Raw genomic sequence first — 16,806 nt, forward strand, 5'->3', positions numbered from 1 at the left:
TTATTTCTTAAAGCTGCCCAGAAAAGACTATCCTATTATCTCTCAAAACCAAGATATGTAACAGGAGGCAGTGAGGTATGGCAGTTAAGAGCAAGTGCTTTGTAGTTCACTTAGTCTGGGTTTGAATTCTGGGAGCTCGACACAGTCTCTTGACAGACCTGAGCCTCCATTTCCACATCAAGAAAAATGGACACAACAATACATCTCTCAAAGAATCGTGAGAGTTTAATGTTTAATGTCCATAGACATTTTTACCTTCTTTGGAATTTTTGTGTAGTCTTCTTAATAGATAAAACAATGAAATTCATTTGCTTTTATCTGGTTCTCAATTATTTTTTCCCTATAGGATCAGCTCAGTTCAGTTCAGTTCAGTCACCCAGTCGTGTCCGACTCTCCGCAACCCCATGAATCACAGCACACCAGGCCTCCCTGTCCATCACCAACTCCCGGAGTTCACTCAAACTCATGTCCATCGAGTCGGTGATGCCATCCAGCCTTCTCATTCTCTGTCATCCCCTTCTCTTCCTGCCCCCAGTCCCTCCCAGCATCAGAGTCTTTTCCTGTGGCTCTTAATAGAAAAGGACTACAATAAACCTCAGCTCAAATCTGTTTATAAGATTAGATGAGGAATCACATATTTTTTCTAGGGGTTGGGACAGAGATGGGAAGCTCTAAAAGAGACAGGGGAGGGAAAAGCCAGCTTCAATGTCTAAGTGGAAGCACGAAGACACAGTTTGTTAGTTTGTTTGGAAAAGGGAGGGAAGGAAGGAAAGCTGGGGGGTGGTTTGAAGGTGAGAAGGGACACAGGAGAGCAGACGAGAGATGCAGAAGACAGTTCTTAAAGACCTCAGAAATATTCCTAGGGTTACTGCCTTGGCTAAATTGTGATTTTTTAAATGGTCTCAAAAGAATAATTAGAGAATTTTAGTCAATATAACTTTCCTTTTTGTCCCTACTCCTGTCCTCTTTAGTAGGTGACTTGATGCAGAGTTCAAAAACTCACCATGGAAGATTAAGTTGACTGTGATGTCTTTAGAATCCTTACAATCTTGAGTTAGAAAGTGCCTCCAACATATGGTTTGCCTGCCTGCCCAGGAATTCAATCACCTTGGTCATTTTCTTCAAATAACCATTATTACATTCCTTTTAAAAATAAACAACTTTTGGCTTCTCAGAATCCCTGATAGATGAGAGAGAGAAATTTAACTGTCAGTTGCAGGGTGAAGACATCAAATTTATAAACAGAAAATTGAAAAAGAGAGGGCATATTCACCTCATGCTCTTCCACAGACCTGGTGTAACAATGTGCATTGAACAAACTTCAAAACAATACATGTACTAACATCCCCTTTCACTGTCTTCTTGACTCATCCAACTAAAATTAAGAATTCCACCTCTGAACCATCCTATAAAGTTGACAATCTTCAGTCACAGACTGGACATATGGGTCCATCTCATCATAGTAGTCTTCTTTTTTTTTTAGGGATTCTTCCACTGTTTTCTTAAGGCAGTTTAACATTTTTCTGATGTTACTGGGAATTTGGGTTTGCTTGTTTTTGATAAAGGTGGCTTTTGGCACCAGTAGATTGCTATTGTTGTTTTATCGCCAATTTCTCAAAAGTCACAATAAAAAGATCCCAACCATATTCATCTACAGAGATAATAGAACAGAATTTTTGCAAATAGGTACTGCAAAGCCACACATTCTTTTGTATGCACCTGATTAAACAGTAGATGAGTCCTTCTGTCTGGGAATTAGCCAGTGAAAACCAGCCTCTCTTAGAAATAAAAAGACTGAGGATGGCAAAGAGGTTTCAAATGGTGTGCCAAGCCAAATCAGGTAATTGTCAGTGCATTTTGCTGAGTGCTTTGTTGAGAAGGGTTTTAAAGCTGGATCCCTGCTCATCAAGAAAGAGTTCTATGATGAATTAGTGATGTCTGCCTTAGGTACAAGTTAGGAAGGTTATTGCATGTTCGCTGATTATTTACCACTTTGGTAAATCTTTGACATTAGAAATTTAGTTGTCATTTTGGCCACTTAGCAACTTTCGTGAAGAATCTATGATGTATAGTTGTTTGCAGGTTTTATTGGAGGATAAAGTTTATATATATTTGAGCAAAAATTACTATTCCATTTATATTTTAACTCCATAGCAATTATTCTAAAACCTTGTGGCTTAAAATGGCAATTTCATTATACTTCTGTGTTCTGTAGTTCAGAAATTTGGAAAGGACACAAGAACACCTGTCTCTGTCATACAAAGTCTGTCTCCTTATTTGAAAGGACTGGAAGACTGAAGGCAACTCAATGGCTGAAAGCAGAAACCACCTCACTCACATGTCTGGTGGTTAATCCTGGCTTTCAGCTGAGATCTCAGTTCCTCAACTGGGCTGCTGGCCAGGATATTTACATATGTGGCTGCTTGTGCTTCCTCACAGCATGGTGGATAGGTTTCAAGTGAACCGAGAGGAAGCTATATTCCTTTTATGACCTAACCTCAGGAGTTACGTAATTTAATTTGTGCCATAGCCATAAACTCTCCCAGATTCAGCTAGAGGGAGCATAGACCCCACCTTTCAATGGGAGGAATGCCAAAATCACATTATAAGAGGAGCATATTGGATAGAGTATGTAGGATGCAGTCATTTATGGAGAATACAATCTGCTGTAGTCACCAGTTAGGTAAATAAGCTAGCCATTTTATCTCAATATGCTTTGCAGTTTTTGTTCTCTTCTCTCAATAAATTACTTGTTTTGAGTAATAAAAACATTATTTATTTGTGGAAAAAGGTTAACAGCAAGAGATCAAACATTAAGGACAGTTTAAAAAATTGTAAATCATGGTATAAAAACCTGTGCATTAAACCAATGATAAGGAAATAAAATTTAGAAGAAAGTCATTTGCCTTGATATACACTGTAATCTTTGCGAATACTAGGTTTGTTAATGATCTTTGGATGTTACCCTAGATAATATCATACTGTTGACAGACCACAGATATCTATCTAATTCAGGATTCTCATTCTTAGCACTACTGACATTTTAGGCTGGATCACTCCTTGTTGTGTGTGTGTGTAGGGGTGCTGTCCTGTGCACTGCAGGATGTTTAGCAGCATCTCTGGCCTCTGCCTCTTCCCTTCCAGTTATCAAAACCTAAAATGTCTCCAAAAATTGCCACATGTCTCCTGGGAGGCAAAACTGTCCTCCGCTGAGAACCATTGCAGCAGATTTGGAAAACTCAGCAGTGGCCACAGGACTGGAAGAGGTCAGTCTTCATTCCAATCCCAAAGAAAGGCAATGCCAAAGAATGCTCAAACTACCGCACAATTGCACTCATCTCACACGCTAGTAAAGTCATGCTCAAAATTCTCCAAGCCAGGCTTCAGCAGTATGTAAACCGTGAACTTCCAGATGTTCAAGCAGGTTTTAGAAAAGGCAGAGGCACCAGAGATCAAATTGCCAACATCCGCTGGATCATGGAGAAAGCAAGAGAGTTTCAGAAAAACATCTATTTCTGCTTCATTGACTATGCCAAAGCCTTTGACTGTGTGGATCACAATAAACTGTGGAACATTCTGAAAGAGATGGGAATCCCAGACCACCTGACCTGCCTCTTGAGAAACCTGTATGCAGGTCAGGAAGCAACAGTTAGAACTGGACATGGAACAACAGACTGGTTCTAAATAGGAAAAGGTGTACGTCAAGGTTGTATATTGTCACCTTGCTTATTTAACTTATATGCAGAGTACATCATGAGGAATGCTGGGCTGGAAGAAGCACAAGCTGGAATCAAGATTGCTGGGAGAAATATCAATAACCTCAGATATGCAGATGACACTACCCTTATGGCAGAAAGTGAAGAGGAACTCAAAAGCCTCTTGATGAAAGTGAAAGAGGAGAGTGACAAGGTTAGCTTGAAGCTCAACATTCAGAAAACAAAGATCATGGCATCTGGTCCCATCACTTCATGGGAAATAGATGGAAAAACAGTGGAGACAGTGTCAGACTTTATTTTTTTGGGCTCCAAAATCACTGCAGATACTGATTGCAGCCATGAAATTAAAAGACGCTTGCTCCTTGGAAGGAAAGTTATGACCAACCTTGATAGTATATTAAAAAGCAGAGACATTACTTTGCCAACCAAGGTCCGTCTAGTCAAGGCAATGGTTTTTCCCGTGGTCATGTATGGATGTGAGAGTTGGACTGTAAAGAAAGCTGATTGCCGAAGAATCGATGCTTTTGAACTGTGGTGTTGGAGAAGACTCTTGAGAGTCCCTTATACTGCAAGGAGATCCAACCAGTCCATTCTAAAGGAGATCAATCCTGGATGTTCATTGGAAGGACTGATGCTGAAGCTGAAACTGCAATACTTTGGCCACCTCATGCGACGAGTTGACTCACTGGAAAAGACTCTGATGCTGGGAAAGGTTGGGGGCGGGAGGAGTAGGGGACGACGGAGAATGAGATGGCTGGATGGCATCACCGACTCTGTGGACATGAGTTTGAGTGTACTCCGGGAGTTGGTGATGGACAGGGAGGCCTGGCGTGCTGTGATTCATGGGGTCACGGAGAGTCAGACACAACTGAGCGACTGAACTGAACTGAACTGAACTGAACTTCACTATATGGAGCTGCAAAAAATATTCTTCAGAATCCGTTTCCTAGGCTACTCTTCAAAGTTTGCATGGGCTTAGGCCATAGAAAGCACTACAGTTCACAATCATTTTGCATGTTTCTTTCATTCAAGACACTCAAATGTATGTTCAATAAAAGGAATCTTTTCCCCATTAATAGTATTCATTCTGAAAAGCAGAAATCCCTCCTTTACTGCTAAGATTGGAGAGTTGAATCAGGCCAACAAATTTCAGTGAAAGGAAGAAAGAGGCTTGCCATGTACTGGCTCCCCCTACTGGAGAATGAGTGGGCGCGCCGTGGGGTGGGGGCTGTGAGCACAGCTGTACATTCTCTTCCCCATCACCCACCCTTAACAACCTACCCCTCCCACATTCCAGGGAGAAGACCTGAGTGGGAAACAACTCTCCTAAGAAGTGGTGTGGTGACTACTCTGTTTCTTGCATTGACAATGTCCTGGGGGCTGACAGTGTGTGCTGAGAGGAAGGTGTGACATTAAGGAGCAGTTTCTGCCCTGAGGTGTTACAGCAGCAAGCTACAAGACGCAGGACGGAGTGCAAAATCACTGCGTGTACCACAGGAGGAGGGAGGTGATGGAATCAGTGAACCTGAACCCTTTCCCATATACTCACCAGTATATGGACATGCTGGGATGAGGGATTGGCTGACAATAGGGGCGATATGTACAGGCAGTTCTCAGCTTATGAGTAACTCTTCAGTAAATTAGTTAAAAATTGTAATATATGTCCCATAGGAAAACAGTGTTATAAATACTAGTTATGCTCACAGATTGGTTAGCAAAAGCCTACTTATCTCCTTCAGGGCCACACCATGGTCCTAAGCACATAATCACCATGTATTTATAACAGCACTTCTAGGAAAAGTTGCATTCAGATTTCCAACATGGGCAGTCAGAAACAAATCTTCCCCCACTGCCGACCAGTCAACTGGCTCTCTCTCCAACTCCTCTTCAATTTAGCAAAGTTTCACTGAGCATCTTATGTGCCAGGCAGGATGTAGGTGCTGGGGGTTCAAAGGAAAACAAGACCATGCTTTTAAGGAATTTAATTCCCAGCCCATGCCATTCACAGTTCCTGTACACACCTTGTAAGTAGGCAGAGCAAGGACTCCCTTTCTGACCTGGAGGTGACCTCTATGGTGGCTGGGATTGAGGCTCCTGCGGAGGAGGTAAGGAGAGGGATGGATCTGGGTTCTTCAGCTTGTATTTTCTGTTTTTGATCAGACTCCCTGACTAGTGTTCCTATTCTTCCTAATAACCAACTACTACAGAACAGATACAGCATGTGCACTTAGTTGTGTCCAGTGCTTTGTGATCCCATGGACTGTAGCTCACTATGCTCCTCTGTCCATGGAATGTCTGTCCATGAAACTCTCTGGAGAGAGTTTCTCTCCAGACATCCAGTCCTTGAAAAACACAGTCAAATATTTTTGGAAAGTTTTATAAGTAGAAGAATAAAACTCATTAACCCAGTGATGGGGTGGAGCATTTTAATCCCCATTACTCCTGTTCCCATGCCCATTGCCCACAGAGAATAAGAAAGGATATGGTCTAAAGTATAGAAAAATGTCATTACAAAGCTGATGCTAGATGTTTGGACATTGCAGTGTGAGAAATTGCCTTATGCAATGGTACCCTCCAAGTCCAATAACTGATAAGCTATCTCAGGTCAAGGAAAAAAAGGCTCACATATCTGATTAAGATACTCCAATAATACAGTTTATTAAATCCATTTAAAACATAAGAAGGGGAAACAAGGCAGGTTAGCACACTTGTGGTAGGATGCAAGTGGAGTGGAAGGACCCTCTATCTGGCTCCTGGTTGTGCAATGCTCACACTTCTGTCTCTTTCTCAGCTACATCAGCCTTGCCCAGTGATGGAGAAGTTACAAGAATCAAAGCTGAAGTTTGTGATAGTTAATTGTATGGGTCAACTTGTCTAGGCTACAGTATCTAGATATTTGGTCAAACACTGTTGAAGATATTTCTGTGAAGGTATGTTTTGGAGGAGACTAACATTAACATCAGTAAACTTTGAGGAAAGTAGATTGTACTCCATAATGTGGGTAAGCCTCATCCAGTCATTGAAAGCCTTAACAAAGACTCACCTTCCCAGAAAGAGAGGGAATTCTGCCAGAAGACGGTCTTCAGACTCAAACTGCAACTTCTTCTGGATCTCCAGCCTATTAGCCTACTCTGAAGACTTTGGACTTGCCAGCCACTGTAGTCACACGAGCCAGTTCTTTAAAATACGTCTCTCCTTCTACCCACGTGGTGGTTTAGTTACTAAGTTGTGTACGACTCTTGCAACACCATGGACTGCAGCCTGCCAGGCTCCTCTGTTTATGGGATTCTCCAGGCAAGAATACTGGAGTGGGTTGCCATTTTCTTCTCCAGGTGATCTTCCCGACACAGGAATCGAACCCGGGTCTCCTGCATTGCAGGCAGATTCTTTACCGACTGAGCTGTTAGTGCTACCCATATATACACATCTGTGTATCTACTGCATATACACATGCATATACACACACACGCATTTGATTGGTTTTGTTTCTCTGGAGAACCCTGACTAATTCGAAGTTCAACATGGGGCCTCAGCCTGGAGCCAACTCACACCAGGTGTCACAGGTCCAAGGACACCTGGCCAGTAGATACAGCTCACTGATCAACCTGCTCTGTGGCCAAGGGTTTTGTCTTCATTTCTAGAGCAGAGCACACATGAGGCTGAAGTGGGACCAATATAGGAGCCTTCGGATTGGCCAATCGGGAGATGATTTAGCTATCAGCCTGGCATGCTTTGTGCCATATGACCTGGTCTCTCCATTCCTTTCTATTTATAAGGAACACTCTACTTTAGTCTATGTTTATGGATTCCTTACTGGTTTTAACACACCTCATGCATTTTGCTCATAGTTCAAAAGCGATTTGCTTTTTATCTCTACTTAAGACTTCTTATGAGTAGTAACCATCCTGTTTGTTTCTTATCTTCTAGAGCAGAATTGAATATTATCACATCATACTGCAAAGTGTATTTTTATTTCCGTCAGCCCAGAGGCACTGCCTGGACGCCAGGTTCAGGGTGGGGGAGCTGCACCAGAGAGGAACACTGCTCTGTTTACTAACTGCTGGATCCGTTGTGGGCAGGGATCTATGCAGATCACGTGACACTTACAACAATGATTGCCTCCCTTGATGTGGATCTAGATGGTACCATTTCTTACAATTAAAGCTTTTCTTTAGGAGATGTATTTGTATTTGAATGACAATTACCCTACTGATAGACAGGAAGAGCCCCCGTTCTGAACACAGGCTCTCAGATTCAGCTGTTGGGGTCACCTGTTATTCCTTCCTACAGCCATACCCCCTTCCCAGTTCTAGTATTAACATAGGGAAACCAAACACATAGGTTCAGTTTAGTTCAGTTCAGTCGCTCTGTTGTGTCTGACTCTTTGTGACCCCATGGACCGCAGCACACCAGGCCTCCCTGTCCGTCACTAACTCCTGGAGTTTACTCAAACTCATGTCCATTGAGTCGGTGATGCCATCCAACCATCTCATTCTCTGTTGTCCCCTTCTCCTCCTGCCGTCAATCTTTCCCAGCATCAGGATCTTTTCCAATGAGTCAGTTCTTCGCATCAGGTGGCCAAAGTATTGGAGTCTCAGCTTCAACATCAGTCCTTCCAATGAATATTCAGGACTGATTTCCTTTGGGACGGACTGGTTGGGTCTCCTTGTAGTCCAAAGGACTCTCGAGAGTCTTCTCCAACACCACAGTTCAAAAACATCAATTCTTCGGTGCTCAGCTTTCTTTATAGTCCAACTCTCACAACCATATGTGACCTCTGGAAAAACCATAGCTTTGACTAGATGGACCATTGTTGACAAAGTAATGTCTCTGCTTTTTAATATGCTGTCTAGGTTGGTCATAACTTTCCCTTCAAGGAGTGAGTGTCTTTTAATTTCATGGCTGCAGTCACCATCTGCAGTGATTTTGGAGCCCCCCAAAATAAAGTCAGCCACTGTTTCCACTGTTTCCCCATCTATTTGCCAACCAGGCACATCAGACTTTGGCAAAAGACGATAAGGAATTTACCATGTCCATCTGGAGAGAGGAGGAGGACACATTCTAGGGTGAAACCCTCTGTGTGGATCAGAAAGGGGACTCCCTAAAGAGGAGAGGGCTTCCCTGGTGGTTCGGAGGTAAAGCCTCTGCCTGCAATGCGGGACACCTGGGTTTGATCCCTGGGTCAGGAATTCCCCTGGAGAAGGAAACGGCAACCCACTCCAGTACTCTTGCCTGGAAAATTCTGTGGGCTAAAATCCATGGGTTCACAAAAGAGTCAGACATGACTGAGCGACTTCACTTTCACTAAAGAGGAGAGTGGATATTTGCCCTGCGGCCTGAAAGAAGGGAGAGCTGAGGGTAGCAGAGCAAAATGAGAAATTCGACAGTCCCAGTGAGGCTTCCTTATGCAAGGTTGCACTTGTGTGATGCCTTATTCTTGGATCAGGAGGAGAATCATATGAAATGGACAAATTTTCCCCTGTGATGTAGTAATTCTCCTTGTTTATACCCAGCCATTCAGCTAAGTCTGACACATCAAGGACCACTGGTGCAGTCATGTTATGGGGAGTGAGGTGGAGCATCAAGCGGCAGGATGGAAAGGGAAGGGCAGTCTGCCTCACCATCATCCCATGGGACTGCCCCGGGGAGGACAGGTGTTCTATCAAGGGACTGCTGCCTGGGAGCCCCACGCACAGATGTCAGCAGAAATGTGGGTGGAAGAAAAGGCATCTGCCAGCTGGACATCCCTGGGACAAAGGGAGACAAATGTCCTCATTCTTGAAAGCAGTGAACTTGACCACAACACATTTTGAGTTTCTCCGCAGGCCAACTTCTTTATCCCTGTGCTTCCCAGAACCTGTAAAGAAAAAGAGAAAACAAAACATGCAAAAGCCAATTGCAGTTGGTCTTAGATTATACAGAGGGCTGAAGTGGAATTCCTCTGTATAGCTGAGGAATGTCAAGCTCAATGGGATTGCTAGGCATTTTGGCATACAAAGAAGATGAGGCCTCATGTTGGTGGCCTTCCCCTCTGCCCTGCTGTCATCAGTCCTTCCACAGATGGCCCAGGCCTGCTTGTTCTCCTCCCCTCATACTGGAGTAGAAACGCACATTTATTCCCTTCATCTCAGACTGCAATTACCTGATTCCCATCCATCTCCCTGACTGCCTTGTGGTTTACTTGAGGTCAAGGAGCAAGACTTCTTCACCACTCGGTGCAATGCTTAGCACATGGTCAGCACTCAAGAAAGGTTTGTTGAATGAACAAATAAATGACCCAGCAGTGGACCAGCCAGGCTTGTGGCTGGGATCCTGTGGGGTCAGGAGCAAAGAGAAGAATCTCCCTGCTTTCCTTTTCTTTAAAGAATCTTTCTTTTCTTTAAAGAATCTCCCAACAAGGCCTCTGCAAATATAACAGGCATGTAGATCACTTTGGGGGCTACCTCTATCAGAAAATAAAAATTCTAACACTTATGTGAAGAGGCAGGCAAACTTATTAAGCAACCAAATGTCAGATCTCAAATATTTACACACGGTCTTGCCATGAAACATGTTTTTCCACCAGGGAACCTAGGGAAACTCCATTCTCCCAAGCACACCGTTGCCAGAGAGATAGTCCTTAAGCCTGCTCAGAAGTCCTAAACACAGAGTTTGTTTACTGCTTGTGGTCACAACATTTTTGAGGATCTGATGAAAGCTATGGGTTTTTTTTCCCTAGAAAAACATAGCAATTTGTATGCAATTTTGTAAAAATTTGCAATTATAGAGGTGGTGGTTGTAGCCCACCTTCCCCTCTGGTGGTCTCCCATGGCCTTGGACAAGACCTGTCCCCTGAGTTGGCCTTCCAAGACATGGCCCCCACCCCACCCCACCCTGGCCCCTCTGCCTCTTCCTTCCCGTTTGCTCACTGCTCCAGCCACTCTCTGTTCTCATTCCCACACCCGAAACACAACTTGTACTTTCCCACCTTTGAACTTGGAGTCAGAGGTCCTGAGGTTCCTAAGGCGCCCAGGGGACAGGAGCTGGGCCCCCACGGCCCCCGCACAGCCCAGGCCATCAAAGGCGGAGGAGCCGCCACAGCCTGCTCTGCAGCACCCGCCCGCCCCACCCACCTGGCTGGACAGCGCCAGCCTCTCACTTGGTGTGGTCTGTTGGCCTCTCTGACTCACCTCTGTCCTTGGACTAGCATTTCCTGCTCTCCCCAACCCCTCATTGCTCAGATTCCTGGAAATTCCCGCCATCAGAGCAAATAGCATTTGACCCCTCAGCCTTTTCTCCTGGGCCTAGTCGTTTAATGAAGGATGAGTCCGGCGTGGCTGGGTGTCCCTGTGCTCCAGGGAGGCAGGAATGCAGCTGTGAGGCAGACCTGGGTCCTGCCTCGGAGCTCAGTCTTGGAGCGGTGACAGGCACCCACACCCCAGCAGTCACGCCAGAGGCCCAACCACCTGTGCTGGGCGGGTAGGAGGTGACTTCTGAGACGAGGCCTGAAGGACAAGGCCCGGAGAATGTTCCAAAGAGAAGAAAGTCAGTGGGAAACATCTGAGGCCAGAAGAAAGAGGGCAGTGTGAAGGTTGAGAGAAGGAATTCAGAACATCCAGCTTCCAGAGAACCAGGGAGGGTGACTGTGATTCTGGAGAGGATTGAGGGTGGGATGAAGGGCTCTGTTCCCACTGGACCCTGAGGGTAGGAGGAGCCACAGAGGCAGAGGTGTGAGGTGGATCAGACGCCTCCACTCAGGCCAGCTGCTCTCGCTGCAGTTGCTGGGGTGTTGTTAACAGCCCCCCACGCCTCCCACTCTGTCCCTTTAGCTTCGGGCCCTGCAGCACCAGTTACAGACCTCCCATCTCCTTGCTGCTCCTGCAGACAAACACAGAAGTCCGCATTGTTTAAGAGCCTGATGTATTTTTTTTTAAAACTGCTAATCCCTAAACAGAGCCAGAAAAGGATAAAATAATAACCTGTGGGGTGGGTGGGGCCTGTGGTGGAGTGACAGATTCCAGCACCTTCCACACCCAGGCCCTACCCCTTGTCCAGATTCTCTTGGTCCTAAAAACTCTCCCTTCTCTTTTGTTCCTTGCCTGTTGTCATTTCAGTCCTGCCAGATGCCTTGCGACCCTATGGACTGTACCCCACCAGACTCCTCTGTCCATGGGATTCTCCAGGCAAGAATACTGGAGTGTGTTGCCATTTCCTTCTCCAGGGGACACACACACACACACTTAAGCAAAATAAATTTCCTGAAACAGCATTATGCTTTCTAAAGATGATGCCTTCTGATCTATTCTAGTTCAGTTTATTTCTTTTGAGGGGGGAGAGAGGGTCGGTCATGACCTGCTCAATTAATTTCAATACCCACTAAGGGGGTGCAGCCTGAAGCTTGAAAAGCATCGCCTAGCCAAAGGACATGCTGAGAGCTTCCCTAAGAGACCCTCTCTCTAGCCAAGGCAATACAGGTACAGCCCCAAATGCCCCCTGTCTTCAACAGTTATTTTGAGTTATGAGCTGCTTCCTGAGCCTCTGCTAGCTGAGGAATGTTCCTCTTTGGTCATTGCCTTGGATGGTACAGATCCTAGAAAAGTGTTAGTTTTGATTCCACCCATGGTCTGCTGGTAGGTGAGGATGGTACAGGGGAAAAGGAGCAGGCTGTGTTGTTCCTGCCTGCTAGCAACAACAACAGCAGGGACAACAGCAATAATAACAGCATCCGCTGAGGTTGACCAGACACTGTGCTGGGCTTTGTCTCACTCAGTCCTCACCACAGTCTCTAAGTTGGACTTGTTTTCTTTCTAAGTTGGATATTATCTCCATTTTATAGGATGTGAAGGGGAACACAGAGGACTCAGCAAGGTGATAGCACTAGTAGGAGGATTACCCTAGATCCACTGGACACTGGAGCCCGGGATTTGACAAACCTGAGTATTCTACAGCATCCGCTCATCTTAAGGTATAGGGGAGAACTGTCACCTCTAATTTCATTTAGAATGTTGTGTTAGTCTGTTCAAGCTAAAGTGACAAAGCACCATAGACCAAGTGTTTATAAAAAGCAGAAGTTTATTTCTCACAGTTCTGAAGGGGTGAGATCAGGTGCCACCATGGTTGGGTTCTGGAGAGGGCTTTGAGCTTTCTTCTGAGTTGCAGGCTGCCCCTTGTTGTCTTCTTAACATTGGCAGAGAAAGGGCCTGACAGCACTAATCCCATTTGTGAGGGCTCTACCCTTATGACCTGATCACCTCCCCAAAACTCCACCCCCAAATGCCATCACATGGCAGGGCAGGGGGTAGTGGGGAAGTGTTAGAACTTCCACATATGAGTTTTAGGAAGACAAAACATTTGATCCATAGTTATGTGTATATGTTTCATATGTTGCCCTGTCTCGGGGATTCCAAATGTTTTATTCTCAGAGGGTTGTGGGCCCCTGAGATCATGGGACAAGACCTTATGTGTGTGTTTTTCTAGCTAACTTCTCAAAGTGGTCCTTGACCCACTGACCTGTCTTGCTGAACTGAAGGATCTGAGTAAAAATATATTTGCTCAGCAATGATAGATTCAAGTGTGTGTATGGTGGGGAAGGGTTTCCCTGGTGGCTCAGACAGTAAAGAATCTTCTTACCATTCAGGAGACCCAGGTTCAGTCCCTGGGTGGGGAAGATCCCCTAGAGAAGGGAATACTTACCCACTCCAGTATCCTTGCCTGGAGAATTCCATGGAGAAACGGGCCTGGCAGACTACTGTCCATGGGGGTCCGAAAGAGTTGGACATGGCTGAGTGGCTAACACAGTCACTTGAGGAGAAGATCAGAACAATAAGAGATTGTGCGTAGATCCCTGTGGGACAGGAAATTCACATGGGAGGGGGATGTACACAACTGCAGTGAGGGGGTGAACAGGGAAGACCCTGCCCAGAGAGGGGTTGTGGGGCTGGGCAGAGCTGCTTCCTGGTCTATAAAGGAGGGATTGTTCTTGACTGGGCTTCCTGCAGTTTCCTGAGGCTCTCCCGCCATCACTTCGGGCTCTTACCAGCAGGTGCTCTCTCCTTGCGCTTTGGGGGAAAGGAGACAGCTTTTACTACTACAAAAAAGTCGGTGGGGAGGAAGGAAAACATTAGGCCAATCCAAACTGAAGGACATTCTACAAAAACATGACCAGCACTCCTCAAAATCATCAACATCAGCCATAACAAGGAAAGGCTGAGAAATTGTCATGTCAGGAGGACACTAAGGGGACGTGGTGACTCAGTGTGATGGGAGATCCTGGACAGGATCCTGGAACAGGAAAAGGACAGCAGGTAGAAGCTAGGGAAATCTGGGTAAAGCGTGGATTTTACTTAGTAAGAATGTATTGGCTTTGGTTAATTAATTTTTCATGAGGGGCACCACCTTTATCCAGTCACCTGTGCCAGACGGTCATCCCAAAGCCTTCCCCTTCTTCACCTCCCACACTCAATCAATCATAGCACCCCGAGGGTCCCTCACCCTGGATCATTGGCACCCACCTGCGCTGTCCACCTTGCCTCTCCAACTGCACTCTTGTAGTAATAACCAGTAGTGTCCAGTTGCCAAGTCTTCTAACCCAATCTTTTAAAAATATTGTGATGTAGAGTCACAGGCGTCGAAAAAGACTTATGGTTGCTAAAAGCGGAAAAGGGTAGGAGGGAAAAATTGGGAATTTTGGATTAACAGATACACACTACTATATATAAAATAGGTAAGCAATAAGGACCTACTGTATAGCACATGGAACTATATCCAATATTATGTAATAATCTATAATGGAAAAGAATCAGAAAAAGTGTGTGTTTGTATATATATATATATATATATATATATAATTGAATCACTTTGCTATACATGAGAAATGCTGTAAATCAACTACATTTCAATAAATTTTTTAAAAAATTCATGCTTACAAAGATGGGACGTTAAAAAGAAAACAATTAAGAAAACAATGATGATGAAATATATCAGGCAAACCAAAAAGTACAGATAATAATGTGACAAACCCACGTCCTAGCACAAGACACAAAACCTTACTGATAAAATGAAGCTCTCTGTGCACCCATGTCTGACTCACTCCCAGCCTCCAACTTCTTGCTTTCCTGTTCTCATATCTCTTATCTTTTTCTTTCTCAGCGTGGCCTTCTCTGACCACCAGACGTAATACTGCAATCCATAACCCTTCTTTCCAGTATCCTTGACCTCCTTTAATTCTGCTCTTTTTGTTTCATAGCGTTTTGTCACTTTCTAATATACAATTAATTTATTTATTGTACCTATATAAGTCTGCAGGGACTGCCACAACAAAATACAATAGACTGGGTGTCTTCAACATCAGAAGTTTGTTTTTTCACAGTTCTGTAGGCTGAGATAGTCCGAGATCAAGATGTCAGCAGGTTTGGTGTCTCCTGAGGCCTCTCTCCTTGACTTACATGTAGTACCTCTCTGTGTCCTCTTGTGATTTTTCCTTTGTGTCCATCTACTCCTGGTGGCTCTCTCTTTTTTTTTGGCGGCGGGGGGGAAGTGTTGCACTGTTCGGCTTGCAGAACTTCCCTGCGCAGAGATCAACCTGTGCCCCCAGCAGTGGAAGCATGGATTCTTAACCACAGAAAGTTCTCTATATCTCTTGTGTGTCCAGATTTCCTTTTCTGGTAATGACACCAGTCAGATTGGATTAGGACGAATTGGACTGTGAAGAAAGCTGATTGCTGAAGAATTGATGCTTTTGAACTGTGGTGCTGGAGAAGACTCTTGAGAGTCCCTTGGACTGCAAGGAGATCCAACCAGTCCATCCTAAACGAGATCAGTCCTGGGTGTTCATTGGAAGGACTGATGCTAAAGCTGAAACTCCAGTACTTTGGCCACCTCATGCGAAGAGTTGACTCACTGGAAAAGACTCTGATGCTGGGAGGGATTGGGGGCAGGAGGAGGAGGGGATGACAGAGAATGAGATGGCTGGATGGCATCACTGACTCGATGGACGTGGGTTTGAGTGAACTCCGGGAGTTGGAAATGGACAGGGAGGCCTGGCGTGCTGTGATTCCTGGGGTCGCGAAGAGTCGGACACGACTGAGCGACTGAACTGAACTGAACCCTCATGTGAGAGTTGGACCATAAAGAAGGCTGAGCACCGAAAAACTGATGCTTTCAAACTGTGGTACTGGAGAGGACTCCTGAGAGTCCCTCGGACAGCAAGGAGATCAAACCAGTCAATAGTAAAGGAAATCAACCCTGAATATTCATTGGAAGGACTGAAGCTGAAACTAATGCTTCAATACTCTGGTCACATATTGCAAAGAACTGACTCATTGGAAAAGACTCTGAAGGCAAAAGGAGAAGGAGGGTGGCAGAGAGATGGTTAGATAGCATCGCTGACTCAATGGATATGAATTTGAGCAAACTCTGGGAAATAGAGGAGAGAGGAGCCTGATGTGTTGCAGTCCATGGGGTCGCATAGAGTTGGATATGAGTTTGTGACTGAACAACAACAAAACCCTCATTTTAACATAATTACCTCTTTAAAGATTTTATTGCCAAATATAGTCATACTCTAAAGTATTGAGGGTTAGGGCTTCAACATATGCATTTGGAGAGGAACATAATTCAGCCCATAATAATATCTATTGTTTATTTTCTGCCTTTCATTACTAGAACATATGCCCAGTGTTGTCTCATAGTAGGCACTTGATAAATTTTTGCTGAACAGAACTTTCACCTTGACCCTGACTTTCAAAACAAGGTTAACTTGAAACAATTATATTAATGGAAGTTACCTTTATTTTCTTTCTGGCTCCAGTGGAAATGGTTTTAGAGTTTGACCATTAAGTATGATTATGTTTGTTTCAGGCTTCCTGGGTGGCTCTGATAGTAAAGAATCTGCCTGCAATGCAGGAGTCCTGGGTTTGATCTCTGGGTTGGGAAGATTCCCTGGAGGAAGGAATGGCTACCTACTCCAGTATTCTTGCCTGGAGAGTCCTATGGACAGAGGAGCCTGGCGTGCTGCAATCCATGGGGTTACAAAGAGTTGGACATGACTGAGCAACTTTCACTGTGTTTGCTTCAGTATTTCAATAGATATACCTTTTATCAGATTAAGGAA

General features: G+C 44.7%; 1 long non-coding RNA gene across 2 annotated transcripts in view; it reads left to right on the forward strand.

Annotated features, from left to right (window-relative positions):
• Window positions 1-12,754, forward strand: part of LOC129540509 (uncharacterized) — a 53,009-nt gene extending 40,255 nt beyond the window's left edge. Inside the window, exon 3 of one of the 2 annotated variants that reach the window (XR_008682668.2) lies at window positions 12,532-12,754. This is a non-coding gene — a long non-coding RNA (uncharacterized LOC129540509). Of the gene's footprint in view, window positions 1-5,013; window positions 10,301-12,531 lie in introns of those variants that run through there. The other variant, XR_016037256.1, reaches the window with a different exon arrangement.
• The last annotated feature ends 4,052 nt before the right edge of the window (window positions 12,755-16,806 follow it).

Source organism: Moschus berezovskii, chromosome 4 (genome assembly GCF_049115385.1).
Source record: "Moschus berezovskii isolate FMDL1 chromosome 4, NW_MosBer_1.0, whole genome shotgun sequence".
Classification (NCBI taxonomy): Eukaryota; Metazoa; Chordata; class Mammalia; order Artiodactyla; family Moschidae; genus Moschus; species Moschus berezovskii.